The following is a 26,999-nucleotide window of genomic DNA, read 5'->3' as shown; positions in this document are numbered from 1 at the left end:
CCCTTCATTTGATTTCCTATTTATTTGTTTATTCTTTCCACATGCTATGTGCAGTGGAACACACAGAAATATAAAACATGACCTTATGCCCTCTGCTTTCATTTTCAACTACAGTCACGCACCACATAATGATATTTCAGTCATTGACAAATGCAACATTGGTCCCATAAGATTATAAGGGAGCTGAAAAATTCCCGTTGCCTAGTGACATAGCTTTCATAACATCATGGCTCAACACATAACTTTTCCACATTTAGATACATTTAAATACACAAATGCTTACCATGGTAAGCATTAACATTATGCTTACCATTATGTTACAGTTGTCTGTAGTATTCAGCACAGTAACATGCGGTACAGGTTTGTAGCCTGGGAACAATAGGCCATACCATGTAGCTTAGGTGTGTAGCAGGCTACACCATGTAGGTTTGTAGATGTATGCTCTATGGTGTTTGCACAATGACAAGATGGCCTAAAGATGCATTTCTCAGAATATGTTCCTGTTGTTAAGTGGCACATTAAATGTATCTTATCTAGATTAAGTACACACATCTTCAACTAGCTAGTAAGCTGTTGACAGTAGGTACTGGGTCCTATTCTTTGAACCTGAAACACCTAGCACAGTGCCTGGCACATATTAAGAACTCAGTAAGTATTTAATGAATAAACAAAAATAGAAGAGCAAGCAGGAAAGGAAATTTCTCCTCGGGAAGAGGGTACACTAAGTTAGGTAGAAATGCCAAAATTTCCGTGGCAGGTGGTGCAAGAAGGAATTAAAAGGCTCAGAGAAGTGGGCATGTTATAATGGATATAATATGTAAGGCTGGAAAATGTACCAGATGACTATGTTCCATGGAAAGTTTCAGAGGTAACGATAAGAAATGCAATGTTGAGAGAGACACCAGGATCACTAAGGTCACTGATGGTTTCCTCTGTAGACCAGGGCTGGCTGTAGGAGATACTGTTATAGAAATGGGCTCATTAATGTCAATGGTGATGATAATACCCTGAGAAAATCGCAGCTAAGTGGTAGTACCTAACAGTCAGATTCCAGGTTGGTGCAACAAAGTTACAATGGAATCCAAGGGTTCCTGGTCTGCAGAGAGTTATGGAGATGTTAATAGAACACAGCACCCCCTAAAGGCAAAATATACAGGCAGCTAATATGAGTCATGCCTAATCTGTACAATAGAAAAAAAAATAGGGATGAATGATTAGGAGGCAGATAGCAGTTACTCCAAGAAAATATCATGATTCCTTGCTCAGTTTTCAGATTTCATTTGTTAGGTCTGAAATCCATTGACTGAAGGGGAGACTAGATTCCCAGGAGGAATCCTGGGAACACCACAGTGTACACATGATTGAGTCTACCAGTCTTTCCCCACAGGGATTGCAGCCATTTGCTCCACTGGGGAAAGAGAAATACTTAAACAGTTTAAGAACTCTTGGGCAGAAGACCTGAGTAGCTCTTGTACTTGAAAACTGAGAAAGTCACCATGCCTCACAGATATAGAAGGAGTGTATGGAAGCTAGGTAATAAATAGAGTTTGGGACCAGGCCTGGCTCATAATGGGTCAAACAGGTCTTCAGACACACCAAATGGCACTTTCTCTGATCTCTGCATGTATAACAGGAATAGACACACTTGGTAGTTGGCGTATCCCTCCATTAGGTCATTGGCCTGAGGGCTAAGAGTTATTGCAGTGGGGGAACACCAAGTGAAGGCATCTGAATCTGCCACCACTCCCACTCCAGGCGAAGACAATAAATCACGGTAAATATGACATCCCAGTGGAAATAACAGAAATTAGTGCTGCTCTTAAAGAACTAAAGGATTTAGGCGTTATAGTTTCATCATTATCTCCATTTACTTCACGAATCTGGCATTTATAAAAACAGACGGATTCTGTAGGATAACAATGAATTATCAAAAATTCAACCAAGTAGTAAATCCAATTGTAAATGCCTTTTGCTGTAGCAGATTAAAATGTTTTTGGGCATACTATGTGCAGATATTGACTGGAGAATGTGTTCTTTTACCTTTACAAAAAAAAAAAAAAGATAATCAAAAACAATTCATTTTCTGTTGAATGGGTATTGATACATATATCTATGGTTTTGTTCCATCCTCTTCCATCCTTGGTCATAATATAGTCTAAAGAGACCTTGATTGTTTCAACAACCCAAATAAATCACACTGATCCCCTATATTGATGGCATCCTGCTAATCAGAGTGGATGAGCATTGGAGGCCGTGGTAAGACACATGCACTCCAGAGGGTAGTAGATAAACTCCATGAAGATTTAAGTGCTCTTTAGATGAGTAAAATTTTTAGGGATCTAAGATTAGAGTTTGCTGGGATGCTCTCTTTTAGACAAAAGGCAATTTATTGTGTTTTACACTTCCCATCATGAAGAAAAACATAGAATATCTATTTGAATTCTGGTGGAAGGTATTTCACACTTTGAGATATTGTATAGCCCAGATACCAGGTGACAGGAAAGGCTGTAAGTTTTGAGTGAACTGAGAGCAGGAAAGAATTTTCCAGTGGATTCAGGCTGGTCCTGTTTCTTGGTCTATTCAATCATGCAGACCTGATTCTACTATAGGTGCCATTGGTGGGAAAAGATGTACTGTAGAGTCTTTAGAAAGTCCAGTGAGAATTCAACACAGTACTGGAAGTCCTAGCTAAAGCAATCAGGCAAGAAAAAGAAATAAAAGACATCCAAATTGGAAAAGAGGAAGACAAATTGTCTCTTTTTGCAGATGACATAATCTTATATACAGAAAAGCCAGAACACCCCACCAAAAACTTCTTAGAACTGACAAATTCAGTAAAGTTGCAGGATACAAAATCAACTTAGAAAAATTAGTAGGGTTTCTATACACCATTAATGAACTAGCTGAAAAATAAATCAAGAAGACAATTTCATTAACAATAGCTCTTTTAAAATACCTAAAAATAAATTTAACCAAGGAGGTGAAAGACCTCTGCAAGGGAAACTACAAGACATTGATGAAAGAAATTGGAGAGGGCACAAACAAATGGAAAGACAACCCTTGCTCATGGACTGGGAAGATTAATATAATTAAAATGACTATATTATCCAAAGCCATCTATAGATTCAATGCAATCCCTGTAAAAACAGCCAGGACATTCTTCACAGAAATAGAATAAAACAATCCTAAAATTCATATGGAACCACAGAAGAGCCCAGGTAGCCAAAGCAATCCTAAGCAAAAAGAACAAAGCTGCAGGCACAATGCTACCTGACTTCAAAATATACCACAAAGCTATAGTAACCAAAACAGCATAGTACTGGTATAAAAAACAGACACATAGACCAATGGAACAGAATAGAGAACCCATAAATACATCTATCTATCTACAGCCAACTGATTTTTGACAAAGACACTAAGAATATACATTGTTGAAAGGATGTCCTCTTCAATAAGTGGTGTTGGAAAAACTGAATATGCATCTGCAGAAGAATGAAACCAGACCCCTATTTGAGTTGATAATCAACTCAAAATGTATTAAAGATTTAAATGTAAGGGCCAAAATCATAAAACTACTAGAATAAAACGTAGGGTGAACACTCTAGTACATTGGTCTAGGCAAAGATTTTTTGAGTAAGACCCCAAAAGCACAAGCAACGAAAGAGAAAGTAGACAAACAGAACTATATTAAACTAAAAAGCCTCTGCACAGCAAAACAAAACAAAACAAAAACAATGAACAAAGTGAAGAGATAACCTGTTGAATAAGAGAAAATATTTGCAGACCCTTCATCTGGCAAGGGACTGATAGCCAGATTACAAGAAACTCAAACAACTCAACAGCAAAAAATCAAAATAATCCCATTAAAAAGAGGGCAAAGGATATGAATAGACATCTCAATAGAAGACATACAGATGGCCAACAGGTATATGAAAAGAGTGCTCAACATCACTAATCATGAGGGAAATGCAAATCAAAACCACAATGAGATATCCTGTATCATGACTGATTATGAAAAAGACTAAAAATAACAAATAGTGTTGAGAATGCAGAGATAAAGGAGTTCTTGTGCACTGTTTATGGGAATGTAAATTAGTACAGCCATTATGAAAAGAAGTATGGAGGATTCTCAAAATACTAAATATAGAACCACCATATGATCCAGCAATCCTCCTACTAGGCATTTATCCAAAGGAAAATAAATCAGTGTGTCAAGGGGATATCTGAACCCCCATATTCATTGTAGCACTATACACAATAGCTAAGATATGAAATCAACCTAAGCGTCCACCAATGGATGAATGAATAAATACATTTGGTATATATACACAATGAATTACTACTGAACCGTAAGAAAATAAAATCCTGTCATTTACAGAAACATGGATGGAACTGGAGGTCATTATGTAAAGTGAACTAAACCAGACACAGAAAAACAAATATTGCATGTTCTCCCTCATATGTGGGAACTAAGAATGTTGAGTTCAAGGAGGTAAAGAGTTAAATGATAGTTACCAGAGAATGAGAAGGGTGTGTGTGTGTGGTGTAGGGGAGGGAGTGTGTAGGGATGAAGAAAGGTTGGTTAATGGGTAGAAACATTAGTTAGATAGAAGGAATAAGTTCTAGTGTTCCATAGCATAGTAGACTGACTATAGTTAATGATGTATTGTGTATTTCAAAACAGTTAGAAGAGATTTGAAATTTCTCCAACATAAAGAAATGATAAATGTTCAAGGTATTCCTAAATACTAAATCAGGATACCCTAAATAACCTGATTTGATCATTACACATTATATGCATGTATCAAAATATCACATCTACCACATGAATATGTACAAATATTATCTATCAGGAAGGAAGGAAGGAAGGAAGGAAAGAAGGAAGACGGGAGAGAGGGAGGGAGGGAGGAAGGAAGGAAGGAAGGGAGGGAAAGGAAAGGAATTAGTTCAATGAGAGAATCACCACATAGATACCTGGAATTCTTGGACAAGGCTGTGTTATCTATAACACAGAATTACAAACCATTTGAAAAACAGCTCATAAAGTGTTGCTGCTCCCCATAAGGCTGGAATGCTTGATCATCAGATATTAAGTTACCATGCATTTGGGATTGGCCATCATGAGCTAAGTTTGTTCAGAACCATCAAGTCATAATGTCAGGAGGGCCTAGCTTTGTCATGATGGAAGTGATGTATCTAGATCTGTACACAGACAGGACCAAAAGGCACAAGCAAGCTGCACTATCAGGTGGCCCAGGTCTCATGACCTCTGCCACAGTTATACCAGAACCTTTTCCTCAGCTCACACATGCGGCTACATGTGTTATTCCTTATGACCTGTTGATGAAGGAAGAAAAAAACCTGATTGTGATTCATAGATGGGTTGACTTGGTTGTGGGTATGTTTGGTAGCTGAACTATAGCTCCACTCAGGGTGAGATTGAAATGGGAGGAAATCTTCACAGTGGGAAGAGCTAAGGAAGCCCACCTAGTCATCTATTTTGCATGTAAAAACAAGTGTTCCAAAGCTAGAATATATATGGACTCATGAGTTATGCGGAGTGGGTAGGCTGGCTAAGTAGGAGTTTGGATATAAAAAGATTGGGGCTGGGCACAATGGCTCTCGCCTGTAATCCCAGCACTTTGGGAGGCCGAGGTGGGAGGATCCCCTGAGGTCAGGAGTTCGAGACCAGCCTGGACAACATGGTGAATCCCCGTCTCTACTAAAAATACAAAAATTAGCTAGGCATGGTGGCAGCGCCTGTAATCCCAGCTACTAGGGAGGCTGAGACAGGAGAATTGCTTGAACCCGGGAGGCGGAGGTTGCAGTGAGCCGAGATTGTGCCACTGCACTCCAATCTGGGTGACAGAGCAGGACCCTGTCTCAAAAAAAAAAAAAAAAAAAAAAAAAAAAAAAAAAAAAAGGAGAGAAGAAAACAGAAAAGAAAAAAGGAGAGAAGAAAACAGAAAAAAAAAAGGATTGGAAGATTGGGACAAGGAGGTATAGGATGGGGCATGAAGTTAGACATATGGAAGCAGGTCTAAAGAGTGAAGATTTTTATATCACATTTTTTATGCCTATTGGGGCACATTCTACCACAGAACAGATATTACGGAACCAAGTATGCTCAAAGGATCTATCATTGGCCACTCCTGTGTCGCACAATGGACCAATGAATATGAGTCATGCTGGCAGGGTTGGAGGCTGCCCATGAGCACAGCAGCATGAGCACCCAAGGCTGATTTATCTACTGTCACTGTCTAATGACCAACCTGCTAGCAACAGAGAACAACAGATTCAACACCATCTCTCAAGGAGAACAACTGGCCACTTGGTGGCAAGTTGACTATATCGGATCTCTTCTACTTTGGAAGAGGCAGCACTTTATTTATTTATTTATTTTTCCTTCAACTTTTATTTTCAGTTCTGGGTTACACGTGCAGGATGTGCAGATTTGTTACACAGGTAAATGTGTGCCATGGTGGTTGGCTGCACATATCATCCCATCACTTAGGTATTAAGTCCAGCATTCACTAGCTATTCTTCCTGATGCTCTCTTCCTCCTCACCCACCTCTGACAGACCCCAGTGTGTGTTGTTCCCTGCCATGTGTCCATGTGTTCTCATCATTCAGCTCCCACTTATAAGTGAGAACATGCAGTGTTTGGTTTTCTGTTCCTGTGTTAGTCTGCCAAGCAAGGATAAAGGCTTCCAGCTCCATCCATGTCCCTGCAAAGGACAAGATCTCAGTTCCTTTTATGACTGCATAGTATTCCATAGTGCATGTGCACATTTTCTTTATCTAGTTCTATCACTGGTGGGCATTTAGGTTGATTCCATGTCTTTGCTGTTGTGAATAGGAGCAACACTTTACCTTGACATGAATATACTCATATTCCAGATATGGATTTGCCTGTCATGCCAACAGGATCACAGCCAGCATCAGTACTGGAGGCTCGTAGAGTATCTAATCCATTGGCACAGGATTTCACAAAACATGGCATCAGTACATGGGACATACTTTACTGCCAAAGAGTTGAGCTAGTGAGCACTTGACAGGGAATCTGCTGATCATATCACATAATACACCACCTAAAAGTGCTGGCCTGATAGAGTGATGCAATAACCTACTCAAAGCACACAGTAGTGCCATCTCAGGGGATGTGGCACTATCTTTCAGGAAACAGCATATACCTTAAATTAAAAAAATTTATACAGTGCTATGCACCTAATAGGTAGCATTCATAAGTATGGAAACCAAATGGTAGAAACCAGAGCCCCACTCCTAGTGAGTCACTTGGGGAACATGGGCTTCTCATCCCCACAACTCAGGGCTCTGCATATATAAAAGTTCCCCTTTCTTTCTTTCTTTTTTGAGATGGAGTCTCGCTGTTTTGCCAGACTGGAGTGCAGTGGTGCGATCTTGGCTCACTGCAACCTCCACTTCCCAGGTTCAAGCGATTCTCCTGTCTCAACCTCCCGAATAGCTGGGACTACAGGCACACGCCACCATGCCCAGCTAGTTTTTGTATTTTCAGCAGAGACGGGATTTCACCATGTTGACCAGGATAGTCTCGTTATCCTGACCTCGTGATCCGCCGGCCTTGGCCTTCTAAAGTCCTGGGATTACAGGTATGAGCCATCGTGCCTGGCCTCCATTTTCTAAAGGAAAAAATACTGCTGCCAAGGGACACAGCAGGAGTCTGGCTGAATTATAAACTATTACTGTTTTGGCACTTCAGACTCGTTGTGCCCAGGAACCAGCAGGCAAGAAAAGGAGTCACTAGTTGGCTAGAGTGATTTACTCTGGTAAGCAGGAAGAGGTAGGGCTGCTAGGAGCAGAAAGAATTAGGTTTGGTATTCAGATGATCCACTTGGGCATCTTTTCAGACTCTCTTGACCAATTTTAGAAGGATGTGTAGCAACCTTGGCCTGAGGAGGGCATGGTAACCAGGAGTTCAGATCCTTTTAGGGTCTAGCTCATGCCACCAATAGGACAGCAAGAGCAGCAAGGGTACTAGTTGAGAGTAAGGGGATCTATGATGGATAACAGAGGATGGTGAGAATGTCAGTTGTAGCTCCAAAGCCAATTGCCATGGTCGGGACTGCAAGTCATCCCACTGAACTTCATCTTCCCTCCCCAACAAGGGGTTTACAAGAATGCTGGAGGAACTGCTCCTAGGACTTTGGTGAAGAAGTGGATCCAAATGGTGTAAGAAGTGCACTGTGGCACGGCTGTGATATGTTGCTCAGATCCCCTTTTGGGAATGAAGAATTAATTACCCCAGCTGCTGTGGTGGGTGCTGCTGGCAGTCATCAGCACTTTGAGGGGGATTGTCTCAACCTGAGAAAACAGCCTCAGTTGAGGTCATGCCTTCTTCCAGGGGCCGCCCACATGCAATGACTTCTCATCATGGGGATATAACAGCTCAGCCCATTCACCTCCAATGCAGGATAACTCTGAAGGGACATTTGAGCTCCAGAACTTTCTGTGAATCTGCTGAAGCTGTCATTAGACCCACATCATATCTCAACTTCTCCTTCTGCCCAAACCTGTTTTCTTCCTCTCTTCTATTGGTTTGAATCATGAGAAATCTTTAAATGACCTCTCTGTCTCATATTCTGCTTGCTGGGATACTCTACTGCAAATACCTATCTTGCAAATTCCACCACTATTATTACCATCATTGGGTTGCCCTTCTCTCCACAGTCCACATTCCTTGCTGCCTGTAACAGTCAATAGCAAATAATTTCTTCCTATGTTATAATTATGATCTAGTTTACCCTGTGGTTTCAGGGCTTGCTCAAAGGACCATCACCAAGGAAGCTTCCCTGATTGATCTTTTTCCATTCTGATCCAACTTTAAAATGTGGGTCCCACGTCCCCATCCTCTGGTGTTCTGTACCCTCTGGTATTGTGTTCGTTGCATTACAGTGCAGTGACTGTTTATGAGTCTGAATTTCTTCCTCCACAGTGAACTCCTAAATGCTGAGGACATGACCATGCCATTTTCCTCTTTCCAGCTCTGGTACCTAACACCATGCCTGACTCATTGTGGCCTCTCAATCCATGTTTGTTGCAGAATGAAATACATTTGGATTTTACTGCTGGGAAAACAAGGACAGGCAGTCTGAGCAGAGTTGTCATCATTGTCTAATTATTCTTGGGTGTGTACCTGCTTATTCAATTTAATAGAAAGTTCCTGACATTGCAGAGAAGGTTCTTTTTCATTTGCAAGTAATTTTTCTATCTTCCTATGGAGCGTGGTGCTCTCTTTTTCTCTTCTTTTCTCAGTAGGACCTGAGTAAACACTAATAGACTCACTGTAACAGGAGTGCAGAACAGAGCCTGGGTTGGCCCCAGGCAAAGTTGCAAAACAGCAAACATTTATCTTCAGTTCTTTACCATTTCTTTTCTATATTTTTTTTCCCACTTTCTGCACTCCATTATCTCTGCTATTTCATTCTCCTCAGAAAGCTTAGGTGTAGGAAAAGGACTGATTTAGTCATTTATAGCTTGGTGTGACTTTAAGTCAGTATACTGTCTCTTCCTGGAGTACTTGCACTTTTGCCTCACTTTTGATTCAAGAACAAAAGTCTCCATAAAAAGTCTAAAGGGCTCCCTACCTTCGCATCAGAGTATCTGTTTTTGTTTTAAATTGCATTTTTGAAACATAGTGCCATTATTTGACTCATATCTTCTTCCCCCTTGTATTGTATCCTCAAGGAGGGTAGGGACCTGTTTCTGTTTTGTTTTTGGCATTGTGTCTCAGCACTCAGTATAGTACTTAGTATACCATGAGTAATTTATAAATAATGACAAATGCACATTTATAAATAATTGTATTCATATAAGTAAATTTATAAATAATGGTTGAATAGTTGGGCAGGTGTTTTAGAGGTAGGCGGAGAAGCTCCGCCCCAGAGGTTCCCACTGAGCTTACATCATCTGGCTCTCACCTCCTGTTTGCTCTGGGGATACGCCCCTCGCTATTTCTTACGTGAACCTTCCACATTACCAGCAGCAATGGGTGGGAAGAGTAGGAGAGGTTGAAGCATGAGGAAAATTGTTAGTTCTGAAGCCCCGGGAAGAAGCCCCTGCTGGATGTCCAGGAGGGTGAAGATACTAAAGCATGGCAAGCATGGGACGCTTTACTTGGGAAGAGCCCTAGACGTCTTCCAGCTCAAGGGACTGAGACATACAGAAGTTAGGGGACTTAAACAGGGCCATTGTGTTCATTTGCTAGAGCTGCCATAACAAATTGCCATAGACTGGGTGACTTGTACAACAGAAATAGATTTTCTCATAGTCCTGGAAGCTACAAGTCTAAGATCAAGGTTGTCAGGGTTGATAACCTCTGAGGCCTCTCTCCGTGACTTTAGACAACTGTCTTCACATGGGTTCCTCTGTGTGTATCTGAGTCCTAATCATTTTTCTTTTTCTTTTGTTTTTGAGATGGGGTCTCACTCTGTTGCACAGGCTGGAGGGCAGTGGCATGATCTTAGCTCATTGCAACCTCTGCCTCCTGGACTCAAGTGATTCTCTTTCTTCATCCTCCTGAGTAACTGGGATTATAGGCACACACCATCACACCCAGCTAATTTGTGTTTTTTTAGTAGAGTCGGGATTTCTCTATGTTAGCCAGCCTGGTCTCAAACTCCTGACCTCAAGTGATCCACCTGCCTCGGCATCCCAAAGTGCTGGGATTACAGGCATGAACCACAAATCTTTTATTCTTACAAGGACGCCAGTCACAGTGGATTAGAACCCAGTCATATAACCCGATTTAAACTTAATTACCTCTTTAAAAGTCCTATCTCCAAACACAATCACATCAACATATGTGAGTCAGGACATCAACATATGATTTTTGGGGGAACAGAATTCAGCCCATTATAGTCAGCAGGCAAACAGAGGCAGTGTAGACCAAGGGTTAAATGTGCTATGTGTAGAGACAGACTAGATTTGGAAATCTGACACTGCCACTTAAAATCAGGTGGCCCATTTTTTCAATCTCTTGGTACCTTAGTTTCCTCTTCTGTTAAATAAAAATAAAAATAATTATGTCAACAATACAATGTGTGGATACTGCCAGTACTTAATAACTTAATAACTGCCAGTAGTAGTAACTATTGAGTTTGTGTTGTTACCATTGTTATTATTAGTTTCCTTTCCTTTCTTTGTTATTATTTATTTTATTTTATTTTATTTTTTGAGCCAGGGTCTTGCTCTGTCATCCAGGCTGGAATGCAGTGGCAAGATCCCGGCTCACTGCAACCTCCGCCTCTCAGGTTCAGGTGATTCTCCTGCCTCAGCCTCCCAAGTAGCTGGGACTACAGGTGTACACTACTATGCCTGGGCAATTTTTGTATTTTTAGTAGATATGGAATTTTGTCACGTTGGTCAGGCTGGTGTTGAACTCCTGGACTCGAGTGATCCACCAGCCTCAGCCTCCCAAAGTGCTGGGATTACAAGCATGAGCCACTGCTCCCTGCCTATTAGTTTCCTTTTCTGTAAAATAGGGCTAATTGAAGTGCCCACCTACTTCTTAGAGCTGTGAGGATTGCATGAGATAATGAATAGTGAAGAGCTTATATATCCTCTGGCACAGGGCAAGACCTCAAAAAATATTAGTTGTGGTCATTGTCTTCATGAGACAAGAACCAGTTTTCCAAAATACTGTAGCTTCCTTTCATGCCACTAAGTAGAATCTGATATAGCAAAATTGTCTCTATATTTCATAAGATGCAAATTTTCTTATTTGATTAGTTTTCAAAAGAAAAGCCACCTATTTTATGGAGAAGCTCTTATATCAATTCTTAAAACCTGAAATGAAGCAACACAGTAGCACACACAACTTACAGCTATAATTTTTTTAGCTATGGGGAGGTGGGATCCGCGTTTTGAATTACATAGTAAAAAAATGTTCCGGTTCAATGTGGGTGATTAACTGTTTGATATCTTGTCAGGCTTTGACAGTTCTCCCTCTGGTTTACACCTCTTACTATGTCTCATGTAATTAAGAAATGGTACTGAGTTCTTGTCATCCACCATTAAGGACTAGTCACAGATAGTTTCATAACATCTGCTTTTTGCAACCTTCTAATTATCCATAAAAATCTGGCAGAGAGACCTGACAGTTTATCCAGAACATAGAATATGAATGCAAAATAAGATCTTTGCTTCTACATACAGAGTGATGGTATAAAACAGATACTATCTAACCTCTTATTCTGCATGCAGCTATGTTGCCTGTTAAAATGAGAGTTAGGTGCATGTCTTCTCAATAAAGACTCAATTTTAAAAAGCATTTTTTGACAAACTGAATGTGGGTCAGGAATACACTAATGGTGCTGTGTCAGAATCTGTTGTCAATTGCTGCCCAATTACTCTCCTTACAACCCATTCAAAAACAGTTACTTCCCTCCCCTTACCTGCAAGCTTTGAGCTGCCCATGCCCTGAAAGGAAGAACTGAGGAACTCTTGACTGGTCCAGATGTTTGCCTCTAGCAAGGTCAACTCTCAGCCTCCTGTTGCTTGTTTGTGGTAGTGGGTGCCTGTCTTGTCCACCAACAGGCCTGGCTTTCTGATTCATTACCTGACCTTGGTTCTGGGAAATGCACCTTCTGAACTCTTACACTGTGTGTCTTTAGTCTGTTGAAACACTATATTGTTTTCACTTTTGGCCATAGCATGTCTTCTTTCTACCTACACCTTCAAAATCCATTTGGACCCCTGAATAACTTTTTTTTTTCTGCCCTTTGGTTTTAAATCCACAGATGCCTAACTAAACATTTTCTTTTTCTTTTGAGGCAGAGTCTCGCTCTGTCCCCGAGGCTGGAGTGCAATGGTGTGATCTGAGCTCACTGCAACCTCCACCTCCCTGATTCAAATGGTTTTCCCACCTCAACCACCTGAGTAGCATGCACCACCATGCCCAGGTAATTTTTGTATTTTTAGTAGAGACAGGGTTTCACCATGTTGACCAGGCTGGTCTTGAACTCTTGACCTCAGGTAATCCGCCTGCCTCAGCCTCCCAAAGTGCTGGGATTACAGGCATGAGTCACTATGCTCAGCCTGAACATTTTATTTTAGACCTCTACTTTGTTAAGATCTAGTCCTTTTGTGTCTTGTAATTTCCTTATGGCTATGATTTCACAGCCTTGCCTCAACCCTCCTTGTCCTGCTGTCTTTTCTTTTCTCTGTTTAGTAGGGGGAAAACAATCCTCTACCCTTTTAGGTTCAGTGACCGGGACCCACAAATCAAATTAATAAATAGCAGATTAACAGAAGAAGAAAACAGATTTAATTGAGTGGATATGGATATGCACAGAAGTTCATAAAGAAATGTGAAAGAAGGAGGTTATAATTTGGAACTTATATACTATCTTAACAAAGGGTAATAAAATGTGGAGAAAAAGCTAGACAAGGGAAAAGGAGTTTGGGCTCCTGTGGTGGGGGTAAGCTGTGGGAAGATGATTAGAAAATGTATGGTAATTAAAAGCTGTGTAATGAGGTCTGTTATGCAGATAAGTCATCTCAGGTAATAAGTGTTGCCTCTAGAATAGTTATCTTTCTGGTACAACACAGGGAGGCACCCTTACAAATGGAAATTTATGTTACCTTTAAAAACAAAAAATTTATGTTGTTTTTAGGCAGTTAAGGGGAGGGAAAAGAACTTTTCCTATGTCTTCTTCTTCTCACTTGCCTTCAGGTCAAAATAATTCTGTTGCCAAGTTGGTATATTTGAGATGGCATGTTCTGATTCTCTTCAGTATCCTACTACAACTGAGATGCATAAAAATAATTATTTTCCTATTTATTATTCCTGAAGTACTAAAATGACTTTGAGAGGTAGGGATTTTGTTTTGCCTTGTAACATTTTACAAACTGAAGTACAGATTTACTGTTTTGCTGAAGGCCACAGACACTGGATTTGAACCCAAATCTATCCTGCTTCAGCTTAAGTTCTTCCCACCCAGTCACTAACTTTCTGATCCAACATCACTGCTTGGCATGTTCATTTATTGATGGTGTTCATTTCTCCAGTAAACACTGGAAAAGAAAAGTAGCTAAACATTATAAATATTCTAAACAATATATTGAATACTTAATTTTTAAATTTTATCAGCTCTACAGATTCCATTCTCAAAATAAAAAAAAAACATAAAAAAAATGAAAGCACTGAGTTTTAGAGTGATGATAAATCCACATGGTAAATTTAATGAGAGAGAAGTAGCTTCTCAGCACAGCAATAAAGTGGCTTGTTAGAAACAACACTAGACTAAGAGGCAGAAGAACTGGGTCAGTTTAAGGCCTGGCCCAGAATCTTGACTTTTGGTAAATTACTTCGCTCCTTTCTTCTTAAATCTTGAAAATTGCCCACTAACTTTAGGTCTCGATTTCCTGGCAGCCAAAGTATACTCATGGTTTCTTGCTCCAGATGAGTGGTCACTTGTCAAACTACTTGAAGGTGCTTTCTCTCATTTTCTGGGTCACAAACATTTCATTTCTCAGTAATCTACCTCACGTATTAGGTGTTGGGGGCACTTTTACTATTCTAAACCACTGGTGTTTCCTGAATAGGGATCACTCAGGACATTTTCACATTCAGAAAAGGCCCCATCTTCTTCATCATTTGTCAGAGCCTCTGCTGCTGTGACAAGCCAAGTATACCCTCCTGTGGCCTTCTCTGGACCTCTCCTGTCTCCCCAGATTGGCTAAGATACCAATGACTTGAAAGAGAAGCCAAAGGAAAAGGAGAGACACCAAGATGAGATCTGAGTCTGGGTCTCCTGCTAAACTGAGAGGAATAGTGTAGGAGAACGGGATTTTGAATCTTGAGCCCCCTAGGTCTTTGCTATTCACCGTGTGGTCCAGGCACCACAGTAACATCACTTGGGAGCTGGTGATAAGTGCTGAATCTAAGGCCCCACCCCACATGTGCTGAATCAGAATCTCCATTTTTACAAGATTCTCAGGTAAATTGTATACACATTAAAGTTAAAACAAAAAAAGCATCATTGATTCATGAATCCATAGCAACTTTCCAAATTAGCTCTGAGTGGCAAGAAATATTTAATAGAGCTCTCGTGGAGGGGCATGGGAAAGTTGCTGCCATTGCTGGCAAGGACTTGACTCAGGAAGGAGGGAGCCTGGATCTAATTGCAGTAGACAAATTGACTCAGCTAAAAGCCAGGCATTCAGGAGGGCAAAGTGGAGTGATGTGGGCTTCTGAGGTGAGGCCATTAACAGTTGGATTATAATGCAACGTGCCATAATGGCATAGTAATGAAATGTAATTGATATGGTTCTGTTATTAAAAGGAACACTTTCTTTGTTCAAGGCTTTCTTCCTTCCTAGAAGGCAGATGGTCATAGGGTGAGGTAATGAGACAAAAGGAACTCATTTTGTAAAAAGTCTTAGTTTCTCCTTTGGCCTGCTTTTGGTCCATTTTCAGGTGAGAACCTCCCTTATGCTGGCAACTTTGCCAGGTGAGTGTTCTCCAGCCACGAACTTCGTACTTTAAAATTAGCTGGATACTTACAGGAGGGAGTGGTAATATTAAGCCAGGTGTCCAAGGGGTCCAGGTGACATAATGGTCCCCAGTCTCATCTCTGAAAGGTCTTGGGGAGTGAGCTGCAGCCTGGGGATGACACTCCTGGTGTCAGAGCTGCCTCAACTTTGGAAATTTCTTTGATGGAACCAGCAGGATGGGGCTTCAGCAAGAAGCTGCTTTTCTCCATTGCTAAGCTCAGTGCCCATGCCACAGCAACATGATTGCATCCTCCTCCCTGATCACTGGTATGCTATTTCTTGCTTGATTTCTATTGATTGTTCTCCTTTCTTGTGTGCTCAAAACTTTTTTTTTGGCCGGGCACAGTGACTCACACCTGTAATCCCAGCACTTTGGGAGGCCAAGGCAGGCAGATCACCTGAGATCAGGAGTCCAAGACCAGCCTGGCCAACACAGCCAAACCCCGTCTCTACTAAAAATACAAAAATCAGCCGGGTGTGATGGTGCACGCCTGTAGTCCCAGCTACTTGGGAGGCTGAGGCAGGAGAATTGCTTGAACAAGTTTTTTTTTTTCTTTATTAGCTCTTCACCAGTTTCTTTCTCACCAGTACTTTTCACCTGCCTTCAGAAAAATAAAGTAAAAATTTGAAATGGCATTTACTCTGGAAAAATTGTTGTATCTTTGTCATTGATCTCATGACAATTTTGAGAAAGAAAACTCTCAAGGCTCCCTACAGTATGACACGTATACTAAATGTAAAGCTAAACAAAGCAATGAAAACTCTCCTAAAAGAAAAGTGATGGGAGGACGAGGTAATTGTGATAAAAGTTAAGGTTGACCTAAAGGTGTGACCAAATTGCACAGTAAGTTTAATGTCGGATTTCTGGCAGCCAAAGGTGTGCCTATGCTTACTTATTCCAGCTGAGTGGGCACTAGATAAACTTCTCGAAGACACTTTTACTTGATACTGAGATTACCATCATCAGTAATATTTTTGAGTGCATGAAATTTACTAGGCCTAGGCACTTGCTATCACCTTTGCATGCATTATCTTATCTAATTCTCACACTATCATTAAGAGATAGGATAGAGTAGTACCTCTAAGTGTGAACTCCAGAGTCGGGGAGCCCTAGGTTAGATCTTCGGCTACTCACAGGCTGTGTGACCTTGGGCTGGTCCCTTACCCTCTCTCATCCATAAAACAGAAATATCAGTCATACCTTAAAATGGCTGGGGACATTAAATGATTTAATATACACAAAGCATGCAGTGTCTGGCTCTTAGTAAGTACTTGCCATTATTATCATTATTTCTATTTGACAGATAAGGAAATTGGGTCTTAAAGAGGTTAAGTGGCTGGCCCAAAGTCCCACAGCCATATCAAATTGGCACCAGATCTAATTTGACCCCTCTTAACCACTTCACATGTTGACTTAGAAGCTTTGGGCTGCTTGGCAACCTATTGGGTGCAAATAAGAAATTCCTCAGTATTCGCCTTGAGCAGTTAATGTTCCATTATCTTTGGTGAGAGTTTCTCATCTACGGATTATCTTCAGGGAACTTCTTCCAGCTGTTTGGCTTGGTGAGTCCACTGGGACAGTATCTATTTTCAATGTGACTTAAAGTTTAAATAATGTGGGAGTTGCATTAAACATTATAGTGTATGTTTGTTTATCTGTGGATTCTATTTATTTTTATTTATTCTGAGCCACCCATCTCTTCCCAAACACAATTGAAAATAGCAGAAATTTAAGTCAATTGCTTCTACATTTAAAGTCCACTTCAATATCACTTCACCTAGAAAGATGCTTGCCTTCTTGTTTTCCATGATCTCAGAATACACAGGTCTCCCTAGACCTGATTGGTGATGTTGAGGGCCAATGTGGCTGTAATTCCCCCACTGCCCACCAGGTGTCCCACCGGTCCCTGCTATCTGACAGGCAGCAGGAAAAATGGCCATTTTCACCCATCCAAAGGGACCAAGGAGATGAAGGAGGATGGTGGAGAGATTGTGGGGAGGAGGTAGGGAGGATATGATAAGACTCCCAGATGCTGTTTCTTGTCTCCAGACAAAGAGAATTTTTCACATTAGTTTTCTTTGATGTGTAGGTGTCTCTCCAGAAAGCCCAGCCAGTTCCCTGCAATTTAGGAAGCTTTTATTTCCACTAGTGAACTGGTGTCTGGCCAGGGCTTTTCATCTCCCAGCTTGAGGCTGGGGCTGCTGTCTGCCTCCTGTTCCTTTTGCCTGAGATACCCTGACAGCCTCCCTTCCCTCCTCAGCCTCTTCTTTTTCTTCCAGGTGCTGATTGAAAAAGAGACAAGAAAGGGACTGCCCCTTCTGCCTTGTAAGTTGGCTCAAATATCCCCTGAATCAAGGGAGTACCAGTGTGTAACTGTGGCACCAACTAGCCCTCTTGCCCACATTAACCTTATTTGTCCAGATTATTAGTGGTACTATGGTAGAAATATTTCCTCTTTGCTCTTAGGTAAGACTGTCATTTGCTTCTCTTGCAGTGGGGAGTAAGGGAATCTGGAACCACTGACAAAAATTTGGTAACTGGGGCATTTTAAATTTCAGAGTAAATCTCTCTTCCTTTGCAGGTCGTTGGCTCCTTGCCTGTCATCAGTACGGCCTTTTTTTCCTCCCTCTTTTCTTTTGGAGGATCACATACAAGTTGGGGAGGCTGCTCCGAAGCCATATGATCTCTCAGATATTGCCAGCTGTACTGGGACTCTCTGGAGTCCCTTGTCCATCACCATAGGTCACCCCAGCAGAACCTGGGCATCTACCATAGACCTGAGGTGTCCAAATCGGGGCAGTGCTCCAAGTGGTCTGCAAACTGGTGCCCTGATTATAGGTTATTCTGTGATTGATGCTTCACCCAGAGATGGGCTGAGAATGTGAATGGGATGTCTGCATTTAGCATCAGTTTTTGGAGCTTTGATGTGGGCTATTTCCTCCTGAAAGGCCTTGATAACAAAGACCAGAACACAGTCCTGTGGGAGTTTCTAGCTTCTGTACCCACTGCCTCATTATATGCATGGCTTTTAATATTTGGAGAGCCTTTGCCAATACACATTTTCTCGTGTACTGAGAAACTGGAGCCCGGATGTGATGTATTATTGATAGGATTGTAATTTACTCCTCTTGTGTTGTATCTACAGTGTATACTATTAGCACAAAATATTAAATTACCAGGGTTTGTATATATTTGTTTATTCAGGTTTGGCTCAATGATATTTGTCTTTTGCCTCAATAAAAGATCGTGAATAATGAAAGCAGGGTAATATTATTTTGTTGTTGTTGTTGTTGCAAGGGAATTTTGATGAAACCATTTTCTCTGTGTTGTGTTTTTGGCAAGCCATGCTTTGCAATGAAGACATGAGACATAAAAGAGTGGGGGTTGGACACAGAAGATGGATGAGCAGCTCGCTCCAGCTCTCGGCACACACTGGCTTCCCTGGCAAGCTGCTCCAGGCCAGGCTTGGGGCTTTCTTTTTCTGCAAGAGGGAATACGCAATCTGTGCTGCATTGGTGGGAGGAAGTGGGCAGTTCAGACCTCGGTGCCACAAACACCAAGCCCTGTGCCTCTCTTGTGAAGATAGCATTTGCATGGGACTTTGGGGGGACCCAGCAGCACATCAGGTAGAACCTTTTGTAGTCACAGCATTGTGCCCTGGCTAGTGTTTCATAATCTATCCTCTGGTCACCATTGTTTGCCATTTTGGTTCCTGCCTCCACCTGGGCTAGGTGGCACATAAACACACAAGCACTTATCTCCTTTAAAAAGATTCCAGGTCATAGGACTCAAACCAAGCTGCAAATAAAAATGCCACATTGTGTCTGTCGTGTGCTTTTTGTTCTGATCTTTGGGCTTGCTTCAGATCCTTGAATGGGAGGTGTTTGCTAGTTAACTAGGAGTCTGCTGGACAAACAGTACCCCACAGTTGGATTTACTACGTAATTTTTATGAGTAAACATGTTTTTAAAAAAACACCTGTGGCTTGGCTTCTTCATCCTTTGTTGTGTGTGGGTCTTGGAATGAAGGGGTGGGGGTAACAGAAACTAGGTTTTAAATCTGTATTAACTTGACACAGAAAAATATTTTTGAGAAAGGTTTATTGCTTTTAGTTCCTGCTGGCAATCTGGGACCCTCAGGTCAGGGAAGGGTTGGAGGAAGGTGAGGAGACCCATCCCCCTCAGAGGTCACTGGCTGGGGGACAGGGCCTGGCCATTCAAGTGACAGGTATCCATCTGCAAAGCTGGAATCTCCTTTAGAGTGAGCTCCTAAGAAAAACACCACTCAGCCGCTGGGCGCGGTGGCTCTCATGCCTGTAATCCCAGCACTTTGGGAGGCCAAGGCGGGCGGATCACGAGGTCAGGAGATCGAGACCTTCCTAGCTAACATGGTGAAACCCCGTCTCTACTAAAAACACAAAATATTAGCCAGGCGTGGTGGTGGGCACCTGTAGTCCCAGCTACTTGGGAGGTTGAGGCAGGAGAATCACTTGACCCCGGGAGGCAGAACTTGCAGTGAGCCAAGATCTCACCACTGCACTCCAGCCTGGGCGACACAGGGAGACTCTGTCTCAAAAAAAAAAAAGAAAAAAAGAAAAAAAAAGGAAAAAAAGAAAAGCCAAGGAGAGCTGTTGTATTTTGCTGCCTGGGGCACATTCTGGAGGTGACAACCGGTTTTTCTGAAGACTTGTCAGGGCCAGGCTTTGTTCAGGTCTGCCGATTTAGCCAGACTGGCTCCTTAAAGGAGACCCCTTTTCTTGAGGGAGGGGCCAATTATAAAAAAGACTTGTGGATGGCATTCCCTTCATAACTGGGTTGGACTTCCTTTGGACTTAGGAACTTTCTCTTGTTCCATACCTTCTCCTTCCTTAAAGGAGAAACATGGAGTAACACACACACACACACATGCACACACAATCACACTGAATTGTAAAGAGAATGAAATCAGTGCTAAATCTATCAAAGCAAATCATAGACCCTGACAGCTGAGAGGTATTATTTGTTTTTTTCCTCCCAGATTTCTAAGCCTGGTGTTTTAAGCATATGTCTTGGGGAGAAGAGACCCATAGAAAGGCAATTACAATTGGTGAATGATTAATGTTGGATCTGACATTTTTATGTGTCAAATATGTTTAATTGCATTAACCTTTGCAGAATTTACACCCATACTATGAGATATATCTTGTATAGCATCGGAAATATCTGCAATCTGCCTTCACTTAAATCTTATTTACATTTATTTTATTGCAATATAAATGGATTTTAAAAATCTTTAATACAGTTTTTTTTTTTACCCCATTCTGCAGGTTCTGCTCCCTCTGTGGGGAGTCTAAGGGCAGCAGGGTTCCTTGCTGATTGCAAATAGTGTCCCAGTCACCTGCCTGGGGACCCCCAAGAGAGAGGAAGCCAGTGTCAATTCTTCAAGCTCATGTCTCAGTTTTAGACTAAAGAGGAGGTGGCTTAGAAGGCCGGGAGTTGGCATCCAACGGTATGTGGCATCCGAAGGTATAAAACATAGAGGCAGAGAGGCTTTTCAGTAGACAAGCAACTTTTAATTTTTACAAGTTACAGAAAATGCAAATTTTCATAGCATCAATGTTAGAAAAGAAAGATTAAGTGGTTCCCATCTGTGGTGCTTTTTCCAATCTGCCCATCACCAGTCCCTCTGAAGAAGCACGTGCACTCCAGATGTCTCCTTCATTGATCACATTTCTCTCTGGCTGTCTCTGTTCCTAAGTCAGAGTTACTCTTGCTGCTGCTGCTGCTGCTGCTGCTGCTGCTGCTGCTTTGACTGCCGAGGCCTCATCGTCGTCAGCTCCATGCCTCCTGAACTTCACTCCACTGAAATCTGGTTGGGTATGAGACAGACTCCGGTGGAATGAAGGACAAGAGAAGCACATGGATTGCCTGAGGATCTTTTTCTCAGAGGGAGGGGACACATGTCAACCCCAGCCTGTGGACACTGCATTACCTGGCCAAAGGCCTTTGGCATCCTGGAATCACACACTTGGGAGATGTCGAGGACCTGAATACTCCTACCCCTCCCCAAGGATCACATTCTCCAAGGAGGCTGCAGAGAGCTAGTTCATCAACACGTCCTTGCACCTGCTGCACAGATAGACAGTGCTGAGTTGGGGAGATGAGTCTGTGGGGCCAGGGACTCTTGACTGTGTCTAATTTTCAAAGCAGCCACCCAGATAAGTCCATGTGGAACCTCCTCTGTGTTTACCTAGTTGGGATGCTGGTCACCCTCTCCCTTTGTCTAGGTCCCACTGTGTGTGCCATAACTGAGCTCGGTGTGGTTGGTCCTTTCTAGAGGAAACAGAGAAAAGGCAGGTGTTCTGCAATTGCTTTAGAAAAATTCAGCTACTCTGAGCTTGCTTACCAAGGCCGTGGAATGCAGGGACATGGGCATTCCTCTCCACAAGGTACTGTCCAAAGAGCACGAAGAGCACTTTGCAGCCCCATTTGCCAGTGTGAAATCCAGAAGAGGTAGGTGAGGAACTCAGGAAAAACCACAACTCCCAGCTGGAGCTAGGCCCATTCATGGGGGTGGGTGGACAGAGGAGGGTAAGACTCCTTGTTCTCAATCCTAGAGACTTGTCTAGGAAGGACAGCCTGCAATGGTCCCACATCCTCCCCCAAATGTGCCTGGAAAATGATTCAACTATTTCTTTGTTGGGCATGAGGATGGAGGATTTAGGGAGGAAGAAAGAAAGCTAACCTACCTTTCATAGACTGAGTCAAATAGGAAGGATGCAAAGTATCTAAGAGTTTTCTGTCCTCTCTTAAAAGAAATGCCCATCAACCCATTGCGTGCAGTTACTGCCCTGGCCTCTTCCTTGTTGTGTTCGGACATGCCCATAGCTCAGTGCAAGCCCCATAAAAGGCTGTTCTCAGCACCAACATGCAGTCTGGATGTGTTGGGGCAGATGTACCTTGTTGTTTGAAATACTTTCTTCCTGGGGCTTGTTCTGACCCGAATCAGGGAGGCAGTATCTCGTATGTGGCTCCTCCCCATGTATCTAGCCTTCTGGGCATTGGGTCTCTCTGAAAAAGGCCCTTAAGCAAGGGCTTGAGGTTTCTAGCTAGTGCTGAGAAGGAGTCACACTCTCCTCGGTCTGAATGTAAAGACTCTTTGCCAGAGTGAACACGGGACTTGCTGGGAGGCAGAGATCTGGGTACTGAGGGGAAGAAGCCTGGTTCATCTTCTCCCACTCTGCCTTCTAGATAAACACTCACAGTTCTCAATAGTGAGAGGAAAATGCACCCTGCTTGTGAATTATCTGGACTAGATACTCCTCCTGCACTGCCTTTGACCCATTCCCAATCAAAGGGAAGAAAAAGGCCAGTCTGTTGGCTGTGATAAATAAATGATGACCCAGGATGGTGGGAGGAAATGATGCCGGGAAGGCAAGATTCTTTGCCTTCTCTTTAGATTTCTGCTTAACTCCAAGAGCAAAAGGGTCAGTCAATTCTTTTCCCTACAGAAACTTGGCACCCCGCTCTTCCCTTCCCAACACGTACAGTCCACTAGATTATTCAAGTCCTCACTCTGGAGTGTGCAGAGAGCCTCACCCTCATGTGGGGTCCGTACCCTCCAAGATGGGTACTTGAGAGATGACAATGTCTGCAAAAAGCAAATGGGAGGTGGCATTAATGTCAGAGAGCCCCGAAAAAGTGAGTTATTCCCTTATCACTCTCCACTCTCCAGCTGTAGACCTGTAGCTGCTACAGGCAGAGACAAAAATCCTTGAGTCAGAACCTGTATCAGGAGACTTGACCTGCTCTGGACTCCGGATTCAAGATTCTTCTGGCCACTATGCCTTCACCAGCTAAATCCCCCAGTGGCCTTCACCATGGTTACATGGGTCTATAGCCAAGCACATGCATGATCAGAGAACAAACCGTATATGGGCTCGCTATAGGGTAAGTTCATTCAGTGACCACTCTCTTCCCCCCAGCTGCCCTCAGGATTACATCCCGAGTGTCTTCATAACATTAAAACCAACTTGAACATGAGACTCAAAGAATGAAACCAGGTCCTAAATTTTCCAGTACAGCTGCACCCTGCACCCCAGGACTGAAAAACTAGCCAAATCTCTGTTCTTCTAGTTGAGTAAATCTCCACAAAACCAGACAGAGCTACAATCTTGGTGCGTAAACTGCTCAGCACCCACCTTATCACACCAATTCCCATTATCAGCAGGATTTACTGCCTGGGATCCCTGGAAATCCTTGAGAAAACACAAAAGTGGCTGAGGATTGGTTTAAAATGCAGCAGGTTCAGCTATTTTAGCCTTGGAGGAAGTTGATAATTGACTTGCAGTGAATATGGCATTTTCCAGTCTCCTCTTCCTGCCCAATGAGCCCCCTGATCTAGCCACTCAGCTTTGTTTTTCCAAAGCTTCCCAAATCCACAGATTTCAGACTCACCTTTAAGTACGAGTACCTGTGCCTTGAGATATCAGGACCCAGCTTTGAGTTTGCTTCAAAATAAGAATTTTTTTTGTCGTAAGATAATGCAGAACAAAGAGATGGCTAGAGCCACGCAGATGAGAAGAAGAAAAGAAATTTCAAGTCTTGGATGTTTCTTTTGCCCTTAAGGCTTGAGGACAGGGAACAAAAAATGAGAAACACTTACCCCATATAAAGCACCCAGTTCAGCAGGCCTGTGCAGAACAGAAATGGCTCCTGAGGAAAGGTGGGGGCCGGTCCTGAATAGTTGATTTCTCTCTTTAATGAAAAAGAACATGAGGCTGGATGCAGTGGCTCATGCCTGTAATCCCAACACTTTGGGAGGCCGAGGCAGGTGGATTGCTTAAGCTCAGGAATTCAAGAACAGTCTGGGCAACATGGTGAAACCCCGCCTCTACAAAAAAATACAAAAAATTAGTCAGGCGTGGTGGTGTGCGCCTGTAGTCCCAGCTACTTGAGGGGCTGAGGCAGGAGAATCGCTTGGGAGGTTGACGCTGCAGTGAGCCCAAGATTGCACCACTGCACTCCAGCCTGGGTGACAAAGTGAGACCCTTTCAAAAAAAAAAAAAAAAAATGAAAGCAGAGGAAAGTGGAATTGAAGGAGAGGGAGTAAAGGTAGCTGGAAAGGACAGAGTTTGGAGTATGGTTGAGAATTGAGCTGAATTTTTAGAACAGAGATTAGCAACAGACAATAAAAGAGAAACTGGTTTTTCCAAGTCAAGGGTGAGCAAGAGGGACTCAGCCCATTTCAAGGAGGTGGTACTAGTTTCACTCTTTATTTATGCACCTCTCAGCAAAGCTTCAGGTTACCTGCTGAGCTCAACCAATGGAGAAAGGGCCTGGCAGCTGGTCCCACCTCTCAGAACCCACACCCCTGGGGGGCCACGAATGGAGAGGTCTTTCTGCAGGCTACCCGTACTTTCTCATTGTTCCGTGAACACCAGAAAAGGGAAATGAGGTCTTTGTCATCCTAGAGTTAGAGAGACCCTGCGGGTTATCTGAACCTTGCACCTGAACACTTCGGCCTCCCAGAGACCTAATCGGGGAGAGGGGAATGCGCTAAGATTTTATCTTGTCCCAAGGAGGCTGTGTGTGTGTGTGTGAGCGCTCGCGCGCTTGCTTCAGCTTTTAGCCTGACCTGAGTTGCTATCTCTACACAATGCACTTCGGGAATCCAGCAGAGGTAGGCCAGTCCATCCAGGCAGCGCTGTAGAAAGAGGCCGGAGGGTCACAGTCGAGGCCCAGCCAGAGGCTTATCCTGGCATTTAGTACAGTTAGTCTGCTGCTCTCCTTGCGAGAAGCAAGTGTTTCTTTTATAATCCGAAAGGCTTTGTGACCTGCTTCCCGTTCACGTCTGGGGGTGGGGAAAAGACCACACTGTGAGGAGAAGTTAAGGAAAGATAAGGCAAGCTTATTAGTAACTTTAAAGAGGGCGGTCTATAAACTTGATTATTTTACCCCACCCCCTCCCATGCGCAACTTGGGGTCCGCCTCCTGCCCCTCCCCTATCTCTCCACCCACCTTGCCGGCTTCACCTTCCCTCGTTCCCCCTTCCAAGTGCACACCTGGAGGGCAAGGGAAGTTGAAGTCTCCTCAAATGTGCCACATTTCACCAGGGGTCCTGGCCTGCTTTCCATTTGTTCTCCAGGTAAATCTCTTAGTGTGCAGCGAAAGCAGATTCCTCTATTCTCCAGCGGAAGGAGAGGAACTGAAGAATCCAATCTATAGGACCTTGTAGTGCAGTCCTGTCCCACAGCCCTTCAGGGAACTGAATCATGCCTGCTCAAAATCTCCCTAGAAATCAACTAATCTAAACTTCTTACCGCATAGACTGGGGAACAGAGGTTTTGAAAGGTGAATTTCTGTCTTGAGTTCACACGGTCAGTGCAGAGTCAAGATTCTAACCTACCTGGATCTCCCCAACCCTATTTAAAAGCCCTTTACAACAAACCCTACATGTTGCTTTCCGGTTCTGGTGGACCTGACACTTGTCTGAACTATTCTGGATTCTTCCTGGGGGAAGAAAAGCCTCCACTGGTGAAGGAGAAATACCAATACAGACCAATAGGAGGAGGGCAGGGAGATCTTCCATGTGATAGCTTACTTAAGCACGGGACTGCTCCCCTAAACCGTGGAGCTCATGGCTTCCCTGCTGACTGGACCCAGTTTGCCTACACTGAGCCTCAGCTCCCCCATTTCCCAAAAAGTATTGCAGGCAGAGAAGCGAAATGTTCCTGGCCACAGTGACACACCCACACTGTGTGCTGAAGACTCTGGGCCCCCTTCTGACCTGTCCCTGCTCCCACTCTCCCTTCCTTCCAGCATATCATTCATTCATTCATTCATTCATTCATTCATTCATTCACTCACTCTCCCCCTCGCGCATCATTCCATGAGCATCGACTCTGTACCAGGTGTGTGAGAAGCTGCGTTTACCCTCTAGGAGCTCCCAGCCTAGATGGACATCTGCAAGAAGAGGCATAAACATAGGCCAATGCGGAAAAACATGATGAATATTCCCCCACAAATGGAACTGCCGCATTTGTCTGTGAGATTCAGGGAAGGCTCTACGGAGAGAGTGACGTGTTGGAACTGAATCTGAAAAAATGATGGCGGGCTGAGTGCGATGAAGACCCGCGTAAATTCAAGCCTTGAGGAAGGAGCTCTCACACATCAGAGCAGCCTGGGGTGCCAGGGACTGGAGAGCGCAGCCATCTTGTGATGGGCCTGTGGATTTCATTCACAGGTCAGGAAGCTCCGGAAGTCTCGAGACATGGAATGAATGGACCAGAACTGTTTCTCAGAAGCCATCTAGGACTGGAGGCAGAGCAACTGTCTGATGAGGAATACGACTGCCCCGAAAATGTAGGGGAGAGGAGGGTTAGGAGGAGTGCCTAGGGCAGACCATATCAATAGTCCTGCTGGTGATATTCTGTCCCCTCCAGGGCTCATCTTTGACCTCTAAATTTGTTCAGAAAAATGGG

General features: G+C 43.1%; 1 long non-coding RNA gene across 6 annotated transcripts; it reads right to left on the bottom strand.

Annotated features, from left to right (window-relative positions):
- Window positions 1-21,067: 21,067 nt before the first annotated feature.
- On the bottom strand, window positions 21,068-24,768 carry LOC102125649 (uncharacterized). 6 transcript variants are annotated; one of them, XR_012428634.1, is made up of 6 exons: window positions 24,182-24,768; window positions 23,974-24,026; window positions 23,116-23,167; window positions 21,767-21,849; window positions 21,509-21,645; window positions 21,068-21,385 (listed from the first exon to the last, which is right to left on the bottom strand). It is a non-coding gene; the product is annotated as an uncharacterized lncRNA (long non-coding RNA). The 6 variants fall into 6 exon arrangements; XR_010585224.1 differs by having other exon boundaries at window positions 21,767-23,167; XR_273231.4 differs by lacking the exon at window positions 23,974-24,026.
- Between the last annotated feature and the right edge of the window lie 2,231 nt (window positions 24,769-26,999).

The sequence above is a fragment of the Macaca fascicularis genome, chromosome 1, assembly GCF_037993035.2.
Source record: "Macaca fascicularis isolate 582-1 chromosome 1, T2T-MFA8v1.1".
NCBI classification, from domain to species: Eukaryota; Metazoa; Chordata; class Mammalia; order Primates; family Cercopithecidae; genus Macaca; species Macaca fascicularis.
Note: the sequence above shows the minus strand (reverse complement) of the source record. Positions and strands in the feature narration are given on the sequence as shown.